The sequence below is a fragment of the Ornithorhynchus anatinus genome, chromosome 1 (assembly GCF_004115215.2).
Source record: "Ornithorhynchus anatinus isolate Pmale09 chromosome 1, mOrnAna1.pri.v4, whole genome shotgun sequence".
NCBI lineage: Eukaryota > Metazoa > Chordata > Mammalia > Monotremata > Ornithorhynchidae > Ornithorhynchus > Ornithorhynchus anatinus.
In genome coordinates this window covers 178,102,743-178,126,913 of record NC_041728.1, presented here as the reverse complement: position 1 = coordinate 178,126,913, position 24,171 = coordinate 178,102,743, and positions in this window count along the sequence as shown.

Here is a 24,171-nt window from a genome sequence, read left to right as displayed (position 1 = left end):
GTGTTGGGAAAAATATGAGGAGAAGAGAATTTGGGACGGAAGGTGAGAAGTTCTGTTTTGGACATATTAGGTTTGAGGTAATAATAATTATGGTACTTGTTAAGTACTTTCTATATGCCAAGCTGGGTTGATACAAGTTAATCATGTTGGACACAATCTCTGTCCCACCTGGGGCTCACACTCTTAAACCCCATACTACAGATGAGGTACCTGAGGCCCAGTGAAATGAAGTAATAATAATAATAATAATGATGATGGTATTTGTTAAGCACTTACTATGTGCTTAGCACTGTTCTAAGCACTGGGGTAGATACAGGGTAATCAGGTTGTCCCACGTGGGGCTCACAGTCTTAATCCCCATTTTACAGATGAGGTAACAGAGACACAGAGAAGTTAAGTGATTTGCCCCATATCACACCGCCGATCTTCTAGACTGTGAGCCCGTTGTTGAGTAGGGATTATCCCTATTTGTTGTTGAATTGTACGTTCCAAGTGCTGAGTACAGTGCTCTGCACACAGTAAGAGCTCAATAAATCCGATTGAATGAATGAACGAAGTGGAGGACGCGGGATTAGCACCCAGGTGCTTCTGACTCCCAAGCCCGTGCTCTTTCCACTAAGCCACGCTGCTTCCCTGGTGAGATGATAGAAGGACATCCAAGTAGAGATGTCTTGCTAATAGCAGATTGCCGAGCCGGGGAAAAGTCACTGATGCAATAGTGGAGATAACGTTAGGATGGGGAAGAGAGCAATCAATCAGTCAAAACCATTCAGTCCCTGTTTCCCCACTCTGTAGGACAGGCCCCAGTAGAGAGGCAGCATGGCCTAGTGGAAAGAGCCTGAGAGCCAGAGGACCTGAATTCTAGTCACAGTTTTGCCACTTACCTGCTATGTGAATTAGGGGAAGTCATCTGTAAAGTGGGGATTCAATGCCTGTTCTCCCTTCTACTTAGACTGCGTGAGTCCCATGTGGGACAGGGAGTGTATGTGACCTAATTATCTTGTGTCTACCTCGACACCCAGAACAGTGTGTGATGCAGAGTGTGTTTAACAAATGCTATAAAAATAATAATGATCATCATGGGGTTGAGATGAACTGAATGAAGTAATAATAATAATACCAACAAACAATAACAGTATTTGTATTCACTTACTAGATACCAAGTACCATATTAAGCTCTGAGGTAGATCTAATCCTGACTCTGCCACTTGTCTGCTGTGTAAACTTGGGCAAGCCACTAAACTTCTCTGGGCCTCAGTTGCCTCATCTGTAAAATGGGGATTAAGACTTTGAGCCCCATGTGGGACCGGGACTGTGTCAAACCTGATTAGCTTGTATCTACCTCAGCACTTAGAAGAGTGTTTGACATATCGTAAGTGCTTAACAAATACCATCATCCTCATCATCATTATTAGTATTGTTATTATCTAAGACAGTTTGGACACAGTCCCTGTCGCACATGGGACTCATAGTCTAAGAAGCAGGGAGAACAGACAGTGAATCCCCATTTTGCAGACAAGAAAACTGAGATCCAGAGCAATCATTCAATCAATCATATTTATAGAGCACTTTCTGCATACAGAGCACTGTATTAGAGACTTAGGAGAGTGAGTTTAGGAAAGTAGTCACATTCCTTTCCCACAAGAAGCTTACAGTCTAGAAGGGAGATAGACATTAAAAGAAAGTACAGATCTGGACATTAAAAGAAATTATAGATCTGGACATTAAAAGAAATTATGGATCTGGACATATAATAATGTAGGTATTTGTTAAGCGCTTAGTATGTGCAGAGCACTGTTCTAAGCGCTGGGGTAGACACAGGGGAATCGGGTTGTCCCACATGGGGCTCACAGTCTTCATCCCCATTTTACAGATGAGGTAACTGAGGCCCAGAGAAATGAAGTGACTTGCCCACAGTCACACAGCTGACGAGTGGCAGAGCCGGGATTCGAACCCATGACCGCTGACTCCAAAGCCCGTGCTCTTTCCACTGACATATGTGCTGTGGGGCTGGGCTGGGCTCAATAATAAATGTTAAAGAGGACAGACCTTGAGCCTGTATGAGCAGGGATTGTCTCTATTTGTTGCTTAATTGTACTTCCCAAGTGCTTAGTACAGTGCTCTGCACACAGTAAGTACTCTATGAATATGATTGAATGAATGACAGATCCAAGTGCATAGGTGATGTGGAAGGGAGAGGGAGTCAGGAGAAAGTAAGGAACTTGCCACTCGCCAACCAGAAGACAAGTGGCATGTTCAGGGCATGTCACCCCTCTCCTCAAAAATCTCTAGTGGTTGTCTATCAACCTTCGTATCAAACAAAAACTCCTCACTATTGGCTTCAAAGCTCTTCATCACCTTGACCCTTCTTACCTCACCTCCTCTATCCATCCCAGCCCCCCCACTCCGCTTCTCTGGTGCCTCCCTTTCTCTGGTGTTAACCTTCTCACTGGGCCTCCATCTCGCCTGTCCCGCCGCTGACCCCTGGCCCACGTCCTGCCTCTCTCCTGGAACACCCTCCCTCCTCAAATCGGCCGAACAATCACTCTTCCCCCCTTCAAAGCCCTACTAAGTCTCACCTCCTCCAAGAGGCCTTCCCAGAGTAAGCCACCCTTTTCCTCAGCTCCCCCTTCCTTCCGCGTCACCTCGACCCCCTTCCTTTGCTCTTCCCCCTTTCTCCCCGCCCCATAGCACTTATGTACACCTGTATATATCTATAATTCTCTATATTTATATTGATGCCTGTTTACTTTTTTGATGTCTACCTCCCCCTTTCTAGACTTAAGCCCCATGTGAGTGGGGATTGTCCTTCTTTATTGATGAATTGTACTTCCCAAGTGCTTAATCCAGTGTTCTGCACACAGTAAGCACTGGATAAATTTGATTAAATGAATGAATGAATGAATGAATGAATGAATGAAGTGGCAGAGTGGGGATTAGAGCCCAAGTCTTCTAACTCCAGTCCTCCTCTTTTTCCACTAGGCCCTACTGCTTTGATTGGGCGGGATTAGGAGATAAGGAAGCATCTCACATTGTAAATAAATACAAATCAATATCCTTTATCATTTACACACTATCAGTCATACTGGTTGGAGGTGGAGGGGGCGAATGGAGATGAAAAGTGAGGCAAAGAACACAATCCTAAAATCTTATGTTTGAGTGGGAGCATAAAAGGTCATCTGGCCTAGTCACCTGCCTCAAGCATTTAGAACAGTGCTTAATAATAATAATGGTATGTGCCAAGCACTGTACTAAGCCCTGGGGTGGATACAAGCAAATTGAATGGGACACAATCCCTGTCCCATATAGGGCTTGCAGTCTCAATCCCCATTTTACAGATGAGGTAATTGAGGCATAGAGAAGAGAAGTGACTTGTCCAAGGTCATATGGCAGACAAGTGGTCGAACTGCAATGAGAACCCGTGACCTTCTGAATCCCAGGTCCATGCTCTATCCATGATGCCATGCTCCTTCTCCCTATTCCATCCAGTTTGCCTCTCTGCCATGCTGCTTCTATGTGCTTTCATTCATTCAATAGTATTTATTGAGCACTTACCATGTGCAGAGCACTGTACTAAGCGCTTGGAATGAACAAGTCGGCAACAGATAGAGACAGTCCCTGCCGTTTGAAGGGCTTACAGTCTAATCGGGGCCTAGTAAGCCCAAATACCTGAAAACCAAACCAAACCAATGAAAAAACACCCAAGTAGCCATTAGATTGTAATTTTCTTGTGGGCTATTGAATTTCCCCCTGCTTTTAGCACAGTGTCTGTCACCTAGTGCTCAATCCATACATACTTTACACGTGCTGTTGTCTGATTAATACAGAGGTGTCATCTCTAGGGACATTAATTTCCCTAGAATACCACGTGCCTTCTTTCTCAATATTTTTCCTACCCATCCTTGATGGTTTCCATGCTTCTTTTGCTTTTGAAGATCACGGTGTAGTGCAGCAAAACAATTCCCGGAGGCCTATTTAAATGTTCAGAGGAGAAAAAAGAGAAACCATAAAGGAAAATGCATTTCCATTAAGTAGCATAACAGGATCATATTCTTTAAATGAAGATGGATTTAATGTACGACTTTCAATTATAACAATAATAAACATTTTCCTCTACTGATCAGCTTACGCTAACTACAAGCTATAGCATTAAATGGAAGAAGCTTGAACATGTGGACTGGCTTCAGCCCACATTACAGTACCATTAAACATATCCTCGGATGTTTATTGCCAGCGTTATTTTTGAGCTACTGAAGTGAGAACTTGATTTATTATTTTTTAGATTTATTAGACCTCAACAAATGTTCCTTCAACTCGGATGGTATTTTTAAATACTCCACAAAAATAGCCTCATTAAATCTCATGCCAGACATTATATCGAAATAAATTCCAAATTTAAGAAAGCTGAACTTTTTTTCTTCCCAGAAAATGAATTGATGGAATTCTGCTTATTATCTTTCTTTCCCCAAAGGACTGTATTTCAAGTTGTCTTGGAAAAAAATGAAACCATCTCCCTCTTTCTCCCTTTCTCTTCTTCTGTCTCTGTCTCTCACTGTATTGGTATTTTTTCTCTTATTTCATCAAGAAATCAGTGGTATTTATTGAGTGCCTGTTGAGAATCCCCTTGATTCTATTTATTGCTATTGTTCTTGTCCGTCTGTCTCCCCCAGTTAGACTGTAAGCCCGTCAAAGGGCAGGGACTGTCTCTATCTGTTACCGATTTGCACATTCCAAGCGCTTAGTACAGTGCTCTGCACATAGTAAGCGCTCAATAAATGCTATTGAATGAATGATTGAATGAATGAGAACTAGTCACTTTACTAAGCACTTGGGAGTACCAGCATGGCGTAGTGGATAAAGCATGGGCCTGGAAGTCAGAAGGTCATGAGTTTTAATCCTGGCTCTACCAGTTGCCTGCTATGTGACCTTGGGCAAGTCACTTCGCTTTTCTGTGCTTCAGTTTTCTCTTCTGTAAAATGGAGAATGAGATGTGAGCCTCACGTGGGACGGGGCTATGTTCAACCCGATTTGCCAGTATCCACCCCAGCACTTAGTACAGTACCTGGTACATACTAAGTGCTTAACAGATGAAGTAATATTATTATTATTATTACCACAGAGAAGCAGCGTGGCTCAGTGGAAAGGGCATGGGCTTTGGAGTCAGGGCTCATGAGTTCGAATCCCAGCTCTGCCACTTGTCGGGTGTGTGACTGTGGGCAAGTCACTTAACTTCTCTGTGCCTCAGTTCCCTCATCTGTAAAATGGGGATTAAGACTGTGAGCCCCACGTGGGACAACCTGATTCCCCTATGTCTACCCCAGCGCTTAGAACAGTGCTCGGCACATAGTAAGCGCTTAACAAATACCAACATTATTATTATTATTATTATTAAATGTTCCCACATTCAATAAGCTCTCATGTCTCTTTCTCTTTAACTCTATCTCTGCCTCTCTTCTCCCCCACCTTCATCCAATCCTCTTATTCACGTTGGAACTGAAGGGAATTAGCACGGCCCAGTGGAAAGAGCCCAGGTTTGGGAGTCAGAGGACCTGGGTTCTAATTCAGGCTCCAGCAGTATTTATTTATTCATGTTAATGTCTGTCTCCCGCTGTAGACTATAAGCCCACTCTGGGCAGGGAACATGTACACCAACTCTGTTATATTGTACTCTCCCAAGTATTCAGTACAGTGCTCTGCACATAGTAAACTTCAATAAATATGATTGATTCATTACTTGTCTGCTGTCACGCAGCAGACAAGTGGTGGAGTTGAGGTGAGAATACAAGTCCTTCTGACTCCCAGGTCCTACCCATGAGGTCATGCTGCTTTTGCCCAGTTGCCACCTGGGTAAAGGATCAATCAATCAATCTTTCGTATTGAGCAGTTACTGATCGCAGAGCACTGTACTAAGCGTTTGTGAAATAATAATGTTGGTATTTGTTAAGCACTTACTATGTGCAGAGCACTGTTCTAAGCGCTGGGGCAGATACAGGGTCATCAGGTTGTCCCACGTGAGGCTCACAGTCTTCATCCCCATTTTATAGATGAGGGAACTGAGGCACTGAGAAGTTAAGTGACTTGCCCACAGTCCCACAGCTGACAAGTGGCAGAGCTGGGATAGTATAATACAATAGAGTTGGTAGACACAACTCCTCCCCACATGGAGCTTATAGGGTAGAGAGGGAGACAGATATTGAAATAAATTACAGAAAGGGGCTAGAGTAGAGTATGAGGACATGGATGTAAGTACTGTGGGCATGGGTTGGGTATCAAAGTGAGAGAAAGAACAGGGTGAGCATAATAATAATAATGTTGGCATTTGTTATGCGCTTACTATGTGCAGAGCACTGTTCTAAGCACTGGGGTAGATACAGGGTAATCAGGTTGTCCCATGTGGGGCTCACAGTCTTAATCCCCATTTTATAGATGAGGGAACTGAGGCACAGAGAAGTGAAGTGACTTGCCCACAGTCACACAGCTGTCAAGTGGTGGAGCCGGGATTCGAACCCATGACCTCTGACTCCCAAGCCCGTGCTCTTTCCACTGAGCCACGCTGCTTCTCTGAGCATACTGAACATACTGAGATTTTCCAGAGAGCAGCTATTCCTCCTGATCGGAGGAAGCAGCAGCATGGCCTAGTGGCAAGAGCACGGGTTTGAGAGTCAGAGGTCGTGGGTTCTAATCCCGGCTCCACCCCTTGTCTGCTGTGTGACCTTGGGTAAATCGCTTCACTTCTCTGGCCCTCTGTTACTTCATCTGTAAAGGATTAAGGCTTTGAGCCCTCTGTGGGACGATACTGTGTCCAACCCGATTAGCTTGTATCTATCCCAGTGCTTAGAACAGTGTTTGGCACATGGTAAGTGGTTAACAAATGGCATAATAATAATAATAATTATTATTATTGATTCATTCAATCGTATTTATTGAGCGCTTACTGTGTGCAGAGCACTGTACTAAGCGCTTGATCGATATAAGGCCTAGCCTAATGGAAATAGCATTGGCCTGGGATTCAGAAGCATCTGGGTTTCCTCCTACCTCTGCTACTTGTCTGCTGTGTGACCTTGGGCCAGTCACTTCACTTCTCTGGGCCTCAGTTACCCAATCTGTAAAATGGGGATTAAGAGACGCTGTGTTATATGCGGAACAGGGACCGTGTCCAATATCATGAGCTTTTATCTACCCTACCACTTACTGCACTGCCTGGAACATAGTAAGTGCTTAACAGATACCATAAAAATCAAACACAAAGCACTTTTGATGATGAGAAGGAGAGATTGCATTTCTTTGAGCCCTTATGCTAATTTCTATTTTGTCACCTGCCTGATCTCTTTTAAGCTCTGGATTGTAATCATCGTCATCAACAACCATCCCTTAGAGGCTCTAGTTAGGATCTGCGTTGATGGATCTTTTCATTTCTGCACACCTGCAAGGTGGGTTTTTTTATTATTGGAATGAGGGAAAAAATATTGCCAAAAGAATTAGAATTAAACTCTGGGCAAATATCAGTAATGAATAATCTGTGTGAGGAAATTTACAGGTCCGTTAACTTGATTTTCAGTGTAAACTCAGACTGAACACTGCAGCCTGAGCTTTGTTTTGCGATTCTAATGAGGAGTGACCAAGTTAAACCTCAGAACTAAATGAATGGTTAAGGATTCAACGAATGCTGCTTTTCCTAAATGATGGATGCTTTCTTGAATTCCTTTTTCTCTAAATAACAACTACGAGGACAGGAAGAGCAATGCCAATTGTCTCTCTAACTTTAAAGACCCTACTCACTGCACCTCGCGCTTGTCTCTTCTTCATTCATTCATTCAATCGTATTTATTGAGCACTTACTGTGTGCAGAGCACTGTACTAAGTGCTTGGAATGTACAATTCGGGAACAGATAGAGACAGTCCCTGCCCAACAACGGGCTCACAGTCTTAACGGGGGAGACAGACAGGAAAACAAAACAAGTAGTCAGACGTCAATACCATCAAGATAAAAAGAATCATATATAAAATAGAGTAATAAATAATATATACAGATATGCACAAGTGCTGTGGGGAGGGGAAGGGGGAAGAGCAGAAGGAGGGAGTAGGGGGAATGGGGAGAGGCGGAGGGGCAGAGGGAAAGGGAGGGTTCAGTCTGGGAAGGCCTCCTGGAGGAGGTGAACTCTCAGTAGGCAACAATACAAATCAATACAAATTACAGATATGGATGTAAGTGCTGTGGGGCTCAGAGGAGGAAGCGCATAAAGAACAAGTTGGGGTGAAGCAGAAGGGAATGGGAAATGAGGAAATGAGGGGCTTTGTCTGGGAAGGCTTCTTGGAGGAGATGAGCCTTCAATAAGGCTTCGAGGTTGGGGGGGAGTCATTGTCAGATCTGAGGAGGGAGGGCGTTCCAGGACAGAGCTAGGACTCGGGCTAAGGGTCGATGTTAAGATAGGCGAGACGGAGGCACAGTGAGAAGGTTAGCACTAGAGGAGTGAAGTGAGTGGGCTGGATTGTAGAAGCAGAGAAGTTAGATGAGGCAGGAGGGGGCAAGGTGGTGGACAGTAAAATATAACAGTACAACAGACACATCCCTTGCCCCAAATGAACTTACACTCTAGAGGGGGAGACAGTTATTAATATACATAAATAAATGACAGATGTGGACATAAATGCGGTGAGGCTGGGAGTGGGGATGAATGAAGGGAGCAAATTAGGGCGTTACAGAAGGAAGAGGGAGAAGAGGAAAGGAGGGCCGAGTCGAGGAAGGCTTCATAAAGGAGCTGGACCTTCAACAAGGCTTTGAATAATAATAATAATGTTGGTATTTGTTAAGCGCTTACCATGTGCAGGACACTGCTCTAAGCGCTAGGGTAGATTTACAGGGTAATCAGGTTGGCCCACGTGAGGCTCACAGTCTTAATCCCCATTTTACAGATGAGGTAACTGAGGCACAGAGAAGTGAAGTGACTTGCCCACAGTCACACAGCTGACAAGTGGCAGAGCCGGGATGGGGGTGGGGAGGTGGGGAGAGTCATTGTCAGATATGAGGAGAGAGGGCGCTGCAGGCCAGAGGCAGGACATGGGTGAGAGTTCGGTGGCGAGATAATAATAATAATAATGTTGGTATTTGTTAAGCGCTTACTATGTGCCAAGCACTGTTCTAATCGCTGGGGTAGACACAGGGGAATCAGGTTGTCCCACGTGGGGCTCACAGTCTTAATCCCCATTTTACAGATGAGGTAACTGAGGCACCGAGAAGTTAAGTGACTTGCCCAAAGTCACACAGCTGACAGGTGGCCGAGCCGGGATTCAAACCCATCACCTCTGACTCCAAAGCCCGTGCTCTTTCCACTGAGCCACGCTGCTTCTTAGATGAGATCGAGGTAGAGTGAGAAGGTTAGCTTCAAGGAGAATACAGTCTACTGTGTGCAGAGAATTGTACTTAAATCTTGGGCGAGTACAATAGCTTTAATAGACACAATACCTGTCTTAAAGGAGCTGACAGTCTACAATGTTTGGGCTGAGAACTAAGTCTGAGCTAATAACATTGTTATCAGAGAAGCAGTGTGGCTCAGTGGAAAAAGCATGGGCTTGGGAGTCAGAGGTCATGGGTTCGAATCCCGGCTCTGCCACTTGTCAGCTGGGTGACTTTGGGCAAGTCACTTGACTTCTCTGTGCCTCAGTTACCTCATCTATAAAATGGGGATTAAGACTGTGAGCCTCACGTGGGACAACCTGATGACCTTGTAAATCTACCCTAGCGCTTAGAACAGTGTTCTGCACATGGTAAGCGCTTAACAAATGCCAACATTATTATTATTATTATGTTCAGTCACTTCAGGTGAGCTGGGACCAGAGAGAGACAGACAGAGGGCTCCGCTCAGCTCACTTCCTTCAGAGGGACAGGACCCAAGTCAATACCTTTGCTTCTACCCCCTCCCTGGCCCAGAGGAACCCTCTGGGGACTTTTGGGAGGTGAGGATGTGGGGGCAGAGGGGAGGTGGCAAGCCTGAGTCTCTTCCTGTTTCTGCTGGGGAGATTGGATGGGGAGGCCTGAGAAAAAATATGAATTGAGCCGCTTGCGTTACGGGCGGGCAGCTCTCGTCCCTCCCGATTGGCTGAGGATTTCAGTAAGGAGCGGGATTCTGATGTTTCGGCTACTTCCCCCAATTCTGTCCCCCTGCACTTTGCCAGTTTATCAGGTTCCCAACAACTCCCAAAGAGAACATGGGAATGGGGGAAGTACATAATAATAATAACAATAATTATGGCATTTAAGAGCTTACTATATGCCAGGCATTGTCCTAAGCAGCATGGGAAGCAGCATGGCTCAGTGGAAAGAGGTGATGGGTTCGAATCCCGGATCTTCCACTTGTCAGCTGTGTGACTGTGGGCAAGTCACTTCACTTCTCAGGGCCTCAGTTCCCTCATCTGTAAAATGGGGATTAAGACCGTGAGCCCCACTTGGGACAACCTGATTCCCCTGTGTCTACCCCAGCGCTTAGAACAGTGCTCTGCACATAATAAGCACTTAACAAATACCAACATTATTATTAAGCACTGGGCACTGTACTAACTGCTGGGTACTGTACATGGATGAATGATTTCAGCAGACATTCCAAAAGTCTTCTTCAAGAAAGTTCCCAAGGTGCCCCCAAACTGGAATTCCCCCTGCTTTTAATTCAATCAATCCATCGATCATATTTATTGAGTGCTTTCTGCATGCTCTGTAAAATGGGGATTAAGACTGTGAGCCCCATGTGGCACATGGAATCCAATCTGATTACCTTGTATCTACCTCAGCTCTTAGAACAGTGCTTGGCACATAGTAAGCGTTTAATAACTTCCATTATTATTATTATTACTGTACAAAGTACTTAGGGGAGTATAATGCAGTGGATTTGGTAGGGATGTTCCCTCTCCACAAGGAACTTAAAGGCTAGAGAGGGAGATAGACATTAATAAAAATAAATAAATTAGGGCTATGTACATAAGTGCTGTGAAGTTGAGTTTGGGGTGACTAAAGGGTACAAATCCAAGCCCGATACAAAAGGGAGAGGGAGTAGAGGGAATGATGGCTTAGTAGGGGAAGGTCCCTTGGAGGAGATGGGATTTTAATAAGGCTTTGAAGGTGGGAAGATGGTGGTCTGTCACATATGGAGGGGGAGAGAGTTCCAAGCCAGAAAGGAGGACATGGGAAAGGGGTTGGTGGCGAGTTTGAAGAGATCAAGGTACGGTGAGTAGGTTGGCCTTAGACGGGTGAAGTGTGTGGGCTAGACTGAAGTAAGAGATCAGTGAGGTGAGCGGGCAAGCTGATTGAGTGCTTTAAATCCCATGATAAGGAGTTTCTGTTTAATGCGGAGGTGGTTGTTCTTGAAGAATGGGGAGCCGTGGACTGAACATTTATGTAGAAAAATGATCCAGGCAGCAGAGTAAAGTATGGACTGGAGTGGGGGGAGACAGGAGTCGGTGGGTCAGTGAGGAGATTGAGGCAGTCGTCAAGGTGGGATAGGATAAGTGCATGACTCAATGTGATAGCAGGTTGGATGGAAAAGAAAAGGTGGATATTATTCATCATTCAAACATATTTATTGAGCATTTACTGTGTGGAAAGCACTGTAAAAAGCACTTGGGAGAGTAAAATGCAACCACAAACAGACACATTCCCTGCCCACACCTAGCTCACAGTCTAGATGGGGAGATAGATGTTAATATACATTAGTAAATAAATCAATTATAGATATATACATATGCACCGTGGGGCTGGGAGGGAGGATGGTTGAAGGGGGCAAGTCAAGGTGACACAGAAGGGAGTGGGAGAAGAGGAGAGGAGGGCTTAGTCAGGGAAGTCTTCTTGGAGGAGATGGGCCTTCAATAAGGCTTTGAAGTGAGGGAGAGCAATCATCTGTCTGATATGAGGAGGGAGGGCATTCCAGGCCAGAGGTAGGATGCGGGTGAGAGGTTGGCAGAGAGATAGATGAGATCGAGGTACAGCGAGAAGGTTAACAATAAAAGGGCAAAGTGTGAGGGCCGGATTGTAGTAGGAGAGCGACGAGTTGAGGTAGGAGGGTGCAAAGTGATTGAGTGTTTTCAAGCCAACGGTGAGGAGTTTTTGTTTGATGCGGAGGTGGATGGGCAACCACTGGAGTTTCCTGAGGAGTGGGGAAACATGGTCTGAATATTTTTGAAGGAAAATGATCCGGGAAGCAGAGTGGCGTATGGACTGGAGTGGGGAGAGACAGAAGGTAGGAGTTCAGCAAGGAGGCTGATAGAGTATTCAAGGAAGGATAGGATAAGTCCTTGCATTAATGTGGTAGGTGTTTGGAAGGACTGGAGAGGGAGGATTTTAGCGAGGTTGTGAAAGTGAATCTGACTGGATTTAGTGATGGTTTGAATATGAAGGTTGAATAAGAGGAGTCAAGGATAATGCCAAGATTAGGGGCTTGTGAGACAGAAAGGATGGTGGTGCTGTCAATAGTGATGGGAAAGTGAGTGGGAGGACACAGTTTGGGTGGGAAGGTAAGAAGTTCAGTTTTAGCCGTGTTAACTTTGAGGTGACAGGGGCACATCCAAGTAGAGATGCCTTGAAGGCAGGCAGAAATATGACATTGCAGAGAGGGAGAGAGATCGGGGCTGGAGATGTAGATTTGGGTGTCATCAGCGTGGAGGTGGTAGCCGAAGTCATGTGAGCGAATGAGCTTTCCGTATTAGCGATGTCGTGAAGGTAGGATTGACAGTATTTGGTGACAGAACGAATGTGTAGGTTGAATGAGGGAGATGAATGGAGGGTAATGCCAAGGTTATGGCCTTGTGACACAGGGAGGATGGTGGCTGTTTACGGTAATGAGAATGTCACAGGAGGATGGGGTTTGGATGAGAAAATGAGGAATTCTGTTTTGGACTTGTTAAGTTTGAGGTATTGGCAGGACATCCAATTAGAGATGTACTGAAGGCAGGAGGAAATGCGAGACTGCAGAGAAGGAGAAAGATCAACCTTCCCATTCATTCATTCAGTTGTATTTATTAAGCTCTTACTGTGTGCCGAGCGCTTGGGAAAGTACTATACAACAATAAACAGTGACATTCTCTGTCCACAACAAACTCACAGTCTAGAGGGGGAGTGAGACAGACATCAGACATCACCTGCTCATTCCTGAGGTAAGGAGTTAAAAAAAAATGAAAAGGGTTAAAAATGCCAGGTTAGGAAGGGAGGGAAGGCAAGTAAGCACAGATAGGAAGTTAGGGGTTCTGGATAAGGTAGAATAATAATTTTGCAATTGTGTCAAGCACTGTACTAAGCACTGGGGTAAATAAAAGCTAATCAGGTTGGTCACAGTCCATGTCCCACATGGGGCTCATTATCTTAATCCCCATTTTACAGATGAGATAACTGAGGCACAGAGAAGTGAAGTGACTTGCTCAAGGTCACCCAGCAGACAGGTGGCGGAGTCAGAATTAGAACGCAGGTCTCGCTGACTCTCAGGCCCGTGCTCTGTCCACTTAGTCACATTGCTTTTCGTCATGTACCTCTCATCTACGCTTAGTCTATAAACACTGCAAGCACTTCCTCCATAAGAGCTTACAGATTTCCTCTTTCCTCTCCTTCCCCCTTCTTTTTAAAATGGTACTTGTTAAGCATTTACTATATGCCAGGCAGTAAGCACTGGAATAGATACAAACTAATCAGGTTGGACCCAGTCCCTGTCCCACATGGGGCTCAAAGTCATATTCACATTTTACGGATGCAGTAACTGAGGCACAGAAAAGTGAACCGACTTGCCCAAAGTCACACAGCCGACAAGTGGTGATTAGATAGTAGATCCGTGGCTCAGTAGAAAGAGCATGGGCTTTGGAGTCAGAGGTCATGGGTTCGAATCCCTGCTCAGCCACTTGTCAGCTGTGTGACTTTGAGCGAGTCACTTCTCTGGGCCTCAGTTACCTCATCTGTAAAATGGGGATTAAGACTGTGAGCCCCACGTGGAACAACCTGGTTACCCTGTGTCTACCCCAGCACTTAGAACAGTGCTCGGCACAGAGTAAGCGCTTAACAAATACCAACATTATTATTATTATTATTATTATTATCCTTCCCGTTTCCAGCCCTGTTCTCTATCCACTAGGCTGTGCTGTTTCCCTTAGGATATGAGGTTTCCCTCATTTTCTCTTTCTACTCTTCTATTTCAGCCTCTCCCCTCTTCCTGAACTATCCTTTTTTTTAAAATGTTTTTTGTTAAGCACTACTATGTGCCAAGCACTATTTTAAGGTAATACAAGGTTAAAAGACTTGACACAGGTCTGGTCCTGCATGGGGCTCATAGTCAGAGTAATAATAATAAAAATAATGGCATTTGTTAAGCACTTACTATGTGCCAAGCACTGTTCTAAGCCGTGGGATAGATACAAGGTAATCAGGTTGTCCCACATCGGGCTCACAGTCTTAATCTCCATTTTCCACATGAGGTAACTGAGGCACAGAGAAGTTAAATGACTTGCCCAAACTCACACAGCTGACAAGTGACAGAGCTGAGATTAGAACCCATGACCTCTGACTCCCAAGCCCAGGCTCTTTCCACTGAGCCACAACAGGTATCTAATCCCCATTTTGCAGATGAGGAAACTGAGGGCCCGAAAAGTTAAATTACTTTCCCGAGGACACACGGCAAGCAATTGGCAGAGCAGCAGTTAGAACCCAGGTCCTCTGACTCCCAGGCCTGGGCACTTTTCCCTTGTCCAGGCTTCTTCTCCTCTTATTGCTTACTTCTCCTCAAATCTCTCCCTTCCTCAATCTAAATCCACACATCATCTCTCTAAATTGTCACATAGAACCCATCATTCTGCTCCTCAAAAGCTTCCAATATTACCATTTCTTCTCCCTTTAAACTTTACCTTCTAACCGTTGTTTGCTGAGACCCTCACTGGTTGCCTCACACTTACCTATCCACCCTCTTTTCACGCTACATCCCAGTTTACACTCTTCGCTCCTCCTAAGCCACTTCCAACCACATCCCTCCTTTGTATTTTCCCACCTTCAACCTGTCGCTCACGTCTTTGTCTTCCCAGGAACTCCTCTCCCTTCAAATCTGCCAAACCATGTCTCTCCCTTCCTTTGAAATCTCTTCAAAAATCATCTCCTCCCAGAGGCCTTCTCTGATTAATCCTCTCCCTGCCTTGTCCTGCTACTCGATCGGCTAGCTTAACAGTCATGTGCAGGTCTTTTTTTTCAATAGATTCTCAGACTGGGAGCCCCATGTGGGACAGACCCCCACCAGATTATCCTATAGTGCTTCGTATAGTGTCTGGCACATAGCGCTTAACAACTATCATCATCATCACTGATCTGGTAGCTTATTTTAGTTTTCCTCCGTTTTAGCTCTGCTCTAAACTGGTCATTCTACTGAAATCACATCTCCTCCAAGAAGCTTTCCCCGACTAAGCCCTCATCTCGCCTACTCCCTCTCCCTTCTGCTTTTCCCTTGCACTTGGATCTGACTCCTTTATTCACCCCACCCTCAGCCCCACAGCCCGCATGTCCATATCCGTAATTTATTGATTTATATTAATGTCTGCCTCCCCGCTAGACTGTAAGCTCCATGTGGGCAGGAAGCATGTAGACTAACTCTCTACATTGTAGTCTCCCAAATGCTTAGTACAGTGTTCTGCAAATAATAATCATAATAATATGTGTGGTATTTGTTAAACAATTACTATGTTCCAACTATTGTACTAAGCGCTGGGGTAGATACAAGGTAAGTGGGTTGGACAGAGTCCCTGTCCCGCGTAGGGCCCGGACTCTAAATCCCCATTTTCCAGATGAGGTAACTGAAGCCCAGAGAAGAGAAGTGACTTGCCCAAGGTCACAAAGCAGACATGTGGCAGGGCTGAGATGAGGACCAGGCCCATGCTCTCTCCACTAAGCCACATGCTCAATAAATACCACTCATCGATTGATCGTTTACTGCATGTTTGGCAGTTGCTGGAGGGCAGGGACTCTTGTCTTTTCCCTCTGTTGGATGCTCCTAAGCACCTGCTGTCATCCTCTGCTCCCAGAAAGTGCTCAGTAAACACTTTGGATGATAAGCTGATGAAACTTACAATGGTCTTGGCGAAACAATTAAAATATTCCACCGTGTTTGGGTAAAGAGAGCGGCTGCTCACAAACCCCGGGAACTTCATTAGGCTTCTTAACCGGCATTCCACATCAACAAGCCCTGCACGAATTCTACTCCTCTGAAGTGCTTAAATCTCCTTTTATTAGTTCAGTTACAAAGCTCTGAACCTAAGAGTTCTTTCCCCACTTGGAGCTCTTCGGAGCATTTCAATGAGTTCGGAACAGGGGATGAAAATGAACCCTTGGTTCTCTGGCTTCCCCCCACGCCTGCCAGGCCTCCTCTTCCCTCTCCGGGTTCACGTACCATCTCATCTGTTGGCATGTGTTGTTGCTTTATGGAGGGAGTGGGGAGAGTTGCCATGGAGACGGAAGCAGTTCATTTACCGACAGAGATTCCCCCCAGAGAGAGCGTACACAGGTTGCCTCCAAGTGGATGCCAGGAACTTGATCCTTTAAATGTGGAAAATAAAGGACTCCCAGCTTCCAAGCCCTCTGGGGGGTGGTTCTGGGTCCTAGGGGATTTTCCTGGTTGAACTGCGCGAGGAGGACTAGCTGGTCTTAGATCCTCGGGCCCAGTTAGCCCACCTCTCCCTCATCCTCTGACCTCCACTTCCACCACCATCACCACCGCCTAATAATAATAACGTTGGTATTTGTTAAGCGCTTTCTATGTGCCGAGCACTGTTCTAAGTGCTGGGGTAGACCCAGAGGAATCAGGCTGTCCCATGTAGGGCTCACAGTCTTCATCCCCATTTTCCAGATGAGGTCACTGAGGCACAGAGAAGTTAAGTGACTTGCCCACAGTCACACAGCTGACAAGTGGCGGAGCTGGGATTCGAACTCATGACCTCTGACTTCAAAGCCCGGGCTCTTTCCACTGAGCCACGCTGCTTCTCTGCTTCACCTCCACTGTAAACACCACCATCGCCACTAATGATAATAGTTGTACTTGTTAAGCGTTTACTATGTGCCAAGCACTGTTCCAAGCGCTGGGGTAGGTACCAGCTAATCATGTTGGACCCAATCCCGGTCCCACCTGGGCCTCACAGTCTAAATCGCCAATTTACAGATGAGGTAATGGAGGCATAGAGAAGTGAAGTGACTTGCCCAAGGTCACACAGCAGATGTGTGACAGAACAGGATTAGAACTCAGGTCCTTCTCGCTCCTAGACCCATTCATTATCCACTAGGCCTTCCTGTCACCATCCCTATCACCACAGAAAACAAAGTAGTTGCTCCACTGGAAGAGAAATTAGAGTCCAGGGAAATGAGACATTCTACTCAGTATTGACCAAATTTCTGGCATACTCACCCTCCTCATTTAGATGGTTTTTATAGTGATAATAAGTTATTTTAATGAATAGTGGTATTTTTTTAAGGTCTTACTAGTTGTCAAGCGCTGTGGTAATAATAACAATAATAACGATGGTATTTGTTAAGCGCTTACTATGTGCCCAGCACTGTTCTAAACGCTGGGGTAGGTACAAGGTAATCAGCTTGTCCCATGTGAGGTTCACAGTCTTAATCCCCATTTTCATTCAGTAGTATTTATTGAGCGCTTATTATGTGCAGACCGTTTTACAGATGAGGTAACTGAGGCACAGAGAAGTGAAGTGACTTACCCAAAGTCACACAGCTGACCGGTAGCAGAGCAGGATTAGATCCCTCAATCTCTGACTCTCAAGCCCAGGCTCTTTCCCCTGAGCCACCTTGCTAGGATCGAACTCAGTCCTTGTCCCCACTGGGACTCCTGGTCTAAGGGGATGGGAGAAGGGTTAATGAAGCCCATTCTACAGATTAGGGAACTGAGGCACAGAGAAGCACGCCAAGTCATTCATTCATTCAATAGTATTTATTGAGCGCTTACCATGTGCAGAGCACTGTACTAAGTGCTTGGAATGTACAATTCGGGAACGGATAGAGACGATCCCTGCCCAGTTGACGGGCTTATATTCATCGGGAAAGAGGGGGGAGATGGAAGGAGTCCCCACGTCTCCTGACTCCCAGATCTGTGTTCTTTCCACAGGGCTGGGTGGCTTCTCTCACCAACTGAGAAATGCAATGTTATATCAGGCAATCAATGGTATTTATTGAGTGCTTACTGTATGGAGAGCACTGTACTAAGCACTCAGTTCTAATTATTGTGATACTTGTTCAGTGTTTACTATGTGCCAAGCACTGTACTAAGCAGTGGGGTGATACATGATCATCAGGTTGGATACAGTTGAGAAGTTGAGAAGCAGCGTGGCTCCGTGGAAAGAGCCCGGCCTTTGGAGTCAGAGGTCATGAGTTCCAATCCCAGCTCTGCCACTTGTCAGCTGTGTGACTGTGGGCAAGTCACTTCATTTCTCTGGGCCTCAGTTACCTCATCTGTAAAATGGGGATTAAGACTGTGAGCCCCACGTGGGACATCCTGATTCCCCTGTGTCTACCCCAGTGCTTAGAACAGTGCTCGGCACATAGTAAGCGCTTAGCAAATACCAACATTATTACAGCCCCTCTTGAAGGGATTTCACTGAGGAGGCTTATATAGTGACCATCATTATTACTGTTATTATTACCACAGCGCTTGGCAACTGGTAAGACCTTAAAAAATACCACTATTCATTAAAATAATTGTTATTATCACTATAAAAACCATCTAAATGAGGAGGGTGAGTAGGCCAGAAATTTGGTCAATACATATGGTCCCCTATATATGGAAGCGATCCAAGACACTCTCGGTGCTGTCTTCTTCAGGTCTTATGCCGTCGAGTCGTCTCCGACCCATAGCGACGCCGTGGACGCATCTCTCCCGGAGGGCCCCGACTCCATCTGCAGTCATTCTGGAAGTGTAACCAGAGCGTTTTCTTGGTAAAAAATCCGCAAGTGGTTTACCGTTGCCTCCTTCGTGCCTTAAACTTGAATATCCACCCTTGACTCTCTCCCACGCCGCTGCTGCCCAGCACAGATGGGTTTTGAATTGCGGCAGACTGCCTTCCGCTCTCTAGCCCCTGTCCGAGCTAGGAATGGAATGGATGTGCCTCTGCTTGACCCTCCCTCCGTAATCGAGACTGGTAGACTACTGGAAACTCTCCAGGTGTGACCCTGAGAGGGGTCGTCTTCATAACCGAAGGACAAATAGAAATATGATTGGGACAGACTCAGTCCCTGTCCCACACGGAGCTGAGAGTCTAACGAAGAGAGAGAAAAGGGGTATTTAATCCGCATTTTTCAGAAGTGGAAGTTGAAGCATTGAGAAGTTAAGCCACTTGCCCAAGGCCACACAGCAGCAGTGGAGGCGGATTTAGAACCCAGGTCCTTCTGACTCCCAGACCTGTGCCCTTTTCACTAGGCCACGTGGCTTCAAACATGGAGTCATCTTGACTCTGTGTCTGCAAGCCTTTTCCCCGAGAAGCTGTGGGTTTTTTTTCTTAATCTTTTCCAGGCTAGGGACCAAGCTTGGGTTTTTCGAGTTGGTGAAACTGCAGACGCCACAGGAAGGCAACTGAAGAGAGACGTCTTTTAGCAGAGGGTCAGAGGTTTCACCTGCACGGACCCTCGCCATATGCTGCTAATTACACATTCCTGTATCCGTTGGCTATTTTAGCACTTTGACTACATCTGTCTACACTCCAACTGCCCTAAAAAATCAGATTAAAAGACAGAAGTCTTGGCTAATGCTGTGTGTAAATGGTTTATCTGTATTTTCTCTCTCACAGCCCCACAGCACTTTCGTACATATCTGTAATTTATTTATTTATATTAATATCTGTCTCCCCCTAGACTCTAAGCTTCTTGAGGTCATGGAATATTTCTGCTATACTGTACTCTCCCAAACATTCATTCATTCATTCAATAGTATTTATTGAGCGCTTACTAGGTGCAGAGCACTGTACTAAGCGCTTGGAATGTACAATTTAGCAACAGAAAGAGACAATCCCTGCCCAGTGACAGGCTCACAGTCTTCTCTCCTAGACCCCCTCCAATCTGGCTTCCGTCCCCTCCACTCTACCGAGACCGCTCTCTCTAAGGTCACCCATGACCTCCTTCTTGCCAAATCCAATGGCTCCTACTCCATTCTGATCCTCCTTGACCTCTCTGCTGCCTTTGACACTGTCGACCATCCCCTCCTCCTCCATACCTTATCTCACCTTGGCTTCACGGACTCTGTCCTCTCCCGGTTCTCCTCTTACCTCTCTGGCCGATCATTCTCGGTCTCCTACGCTGGAGCCTCCTCCCCCTCCCATCCTTTAACTGTTGGAGTTCCTCAAGGGTCAGTTCTCGGCCCTCTTCCGTTCTCCATTTACACTCACTCCCTCGGTGAACTCATCCGCTCTCACGGCTTCGACTACCATCTCTACGCGGATGACACGCAGATCTACATCTCCGCCCCTGTCCTCTCCCCCTCCCTTCGGGCTCGCATCTCCTCCCGCCACCGGGACGTCTCCGCCTGGATGTCGGCCCGCCACCTAAAAGTCAACATGAGCAAGACCGAGCTCCTCATCTTCCCTCCCAAACCCGGTCCGCTCCCAGACTTCTCTATCACCGTGGATGGCACGACCATCCTTCCCGTCCCGCAGGCCCGCAATCTCGGTGTCATCCTTGACTCGTCCCTCTCGTTCACCCCACGCATCCTATCCGTTACCGAGACCTGCCGGTTTCACCTCTACAATATCGCCAAGATCCGCCCTTTCCTCTCCACCCAAACGGCTACCTTACTATTACGGGCTCTCGTTATATCCCGGCTAGACTACCGTGTCGGCCTTCTCTCTGACCTCCCTTCCTCCTCTCTCGCCCCGCTCCGGTCTATTCTTCACTCCGCTGCCCGGCTCATCTTCCTGCAGAAACGATCTGGGCATGTCACTCCCCTTCTTAAACAACTCCAGTGGTTGCCTATCGACCTCCGCTCCAAACAAAAACTCCTCACTCTAGGCTTCAAGGCTCTCCATCACCTTGCCCCTTCCTACCTCTCCTCCCTTCTCTCTTTCTACCGCCCACCCTGCACGCTCCGCTCCTCTGCCGCCCACCTCCTCGCCGTCCCTTGGTCTCGCCTATCCCGCCGTCGACCCCCGGGTCACGTCCTCCCGCGGTCCTGGAACGCCCTCCCTCTTCACCTCCGCCAAACTGATTCTCTTTCCCTCTTCAAAACCTTACTTAAAAATCACCTCCTCCAAGAGGCGTTCCCAGACTGAGCTCCTCTTCCCCCTCTACTCCCTCTGCCATCCCCCCTTTACCTCTCCGCAGCTAAAGCCTCATTTTCCCCTTTTCCCTCTGCTCCTCCACCTCTCCCTTCCCATCCCCACAGCACTGTACTCGTCCGCTCAACTGTATATATTTTCGTTACCCTATTTATTTTGTTAATGAATTGTACATCGCCTTGATTCTATTTAGTCGCCATTGTTTTTACAAGATGTTCTTCCCCTTGACGCTGTTTAGTGCCATCGTTCTCGTCTGTCCGTCTCCCCCGATTAGACTGTAAGCCCGTCAAACGGCAGGGACTGTCTCTATCTGTTGCCGACTTGTTCATCCCAAGCGCTTAGTACAGTGCTCTGCACATAGTAAGCGCTCAATAAATTGTACATCGCCTTGATTCTATTTAGTCGCCATTGTTTTTACAAGATGTTCTTCCCCTTGACGCTGTTTAGTGCCATCGTTCTCGTCTGTCCGTCTCCCCCGATTAGACTGTAAGCCCAGCTTTGAAAGGGTCCCAGCTTTCAAAGAGTTTATAATCTTGCAGAGGACAGAGACACTGGCATAAATTACAGATAGGAGTAATAGAGTAAATGAAGAGACAAGATGAATGAGTCGAAGCTCATTATGTGCAGGGACTGTACCTGTTATATTGTATGCTCCTAAGTGCTCAGTACAGTGCTCTGCTCACAGTAAGCACTCAATAAATACGACTGACTGACTGGCTGATTGGAAAAACCTCAGGATTGGAAGCCAGGATACCTGGTTTCCACTCACCCCTCCACTACTGTCCAGCTGTTTGTGGATGTCACATCCTTTCTGCACCTCAGTTTCCTCACCTGTAAAATGGTGAAAACATACCTATTTCCCCTCCATTTTAGAAGGCAAGCCCCACGATGGGACACGGACTGTGTCTGATCTGATTGTCTTTTATTTATCTCAAGATTAGACACAAACTAAGTCTTTGATAAATACTATTGTTATGCATAATGATATAATGCCCATACCTAAGTGATACAGAGGTTGTGAGCCCTTATTGATCGATTATTTGCTTAGGTGGTGCAGAAGGGCTGAGGTGGGAGTTGGGGAAATTCGAGATCAATTGGGAAAGGCCTATTTCACTTTCTGACAGGGGGAATAAATTAAATAAAAGAAATGCTGAAAGGAATTCGGACGGAAAGTTAAAGAAACCTGTCTAACGAATTATGCTTCTCAGAGAAGCAGACAGATGGAGGCAGATGGACAGAGGCAGGTGGATGGAGACACAGAAAGGGAGATGAGGATAGCTTTCTTCCCCTCTTCAAAACCCTACTGAGAGTTCCCCTCCTCCAGGAGGCCTTCCCAGACTGAACCATCCCTTTCCCTCTGCCCCTCCTCCCCTCCCCATCGCCCCTACCCCCTCCCTCTGCTCTACCCCCTTCCCCTCCCTACGGCACTTGTGTATATTTGTATATATTATTTATTACTTTTTTATTTTATTAATGATGAGCATATAGCTATGATTCGATTTATCGATTTTGATGGTATCGATGCCTGTCTACTTGTTTCGTTTTGCTGTCTATCTCCCCCTTTTAGACTGTGAGACCGTTGTTGGGCAGGGATTGTCTCTATCTGTTCCCGGATTGTACATTTCAAGTGGTTAGTATAGTGCTCTGCACACAGTAAGCGCTCAATAAATACGATTAAATGAATGAATGATAGAACTAGACAGAGACGGCAACGGACAGCTGGAGATACAGACAGAGAGACAGAGACAGACAGACGGAGACAAGGTAGCGTGGCTTAGTGGGACGAGCACGTGCTTGGGAGTCAGAGGTTGTGGGTTCTAATCCAGGCTCCTCCACTTATCGGCTGTGTAACTTTGGGAAAGTCACTTAACCTCTCTGCGCCTCAGTTACCTAAACTGTAAAATGAGGATTAAGACTGTGAGCCCCACGTGGGACAACCTGATCTCCTTGTATCTACCCCAGTGCTTAGAACAGTGCTTGGCACATAGTAAGTGCTTAACAAATACCGTCTTCATTACTATTATTATTATTACAGATGGAGATGATGACAGAGGCAGACAGATAGAGACAGAGACAGACACACACATAGAGAGAGGCGGACAATAGTGAGAGTTTGACAGAGAAAGAGTCTGATGGAGAGAGAGGTTGATCGAGGCAGACAAAGAGGAAGAAAAATCTATTTATTTATTTTGATAGTATTGATGCCTGACTACTTGTTTTGTTTTACTGTCTGGCTCCCCCTTTAAGATGATGAGCCTGTCGTTGGGCAGGAATTTTCTCTATCTGTTGCCGAACTGTATATTCCAAGTGCTAAGTACAGTGTTCGGCACACAGTAAGCGCTCAATAATAATGTTGGTATTTGTTAAGTGCTTACTATGTGCAGAGCACTGTTCTAAGCGCTGGGGTAGATACAGGGTAATCAGGTTGTCCCAGGTGAGGGTCACGGTTAATCCTCATTTTACAGATGAGGTAACTGAGGCACAGAGAAGCTAAGTGACTTGCCCACAGACACACAGCTGACAAGTGGCAGTGCCGGAAGTCGAACCCATGACCTCAGACTCCGAAGCCCGGGCTCTTTCCACTGAAGGAATGAATGAATGAAAAAGCAAGAGGGGCAGCGTAAGAGGCAAGGCAGAGAGGAGGAGAGCCTGACAGAGGCAGACAGAGAGAGAGAACCTGAAAGAGAGAGAGGAGATAGCATGGAAAAGCAGGATCACCCAGTGGAAAGAGCATGGTCAGAGGGACATAGGAGGGGGAAGGTGATGGAGTGCTTCAAAGCCAGTGGTGAGGAGTTTTTGTTTAATACGGAAGTGGAAAGACAACAACTGGAGATTTTTGAGGAGGGAGGCATCATATCCTAAGCGTTTCTGTAAAAAGGTGATCTGGGCAGCGGAGTGAAGTAT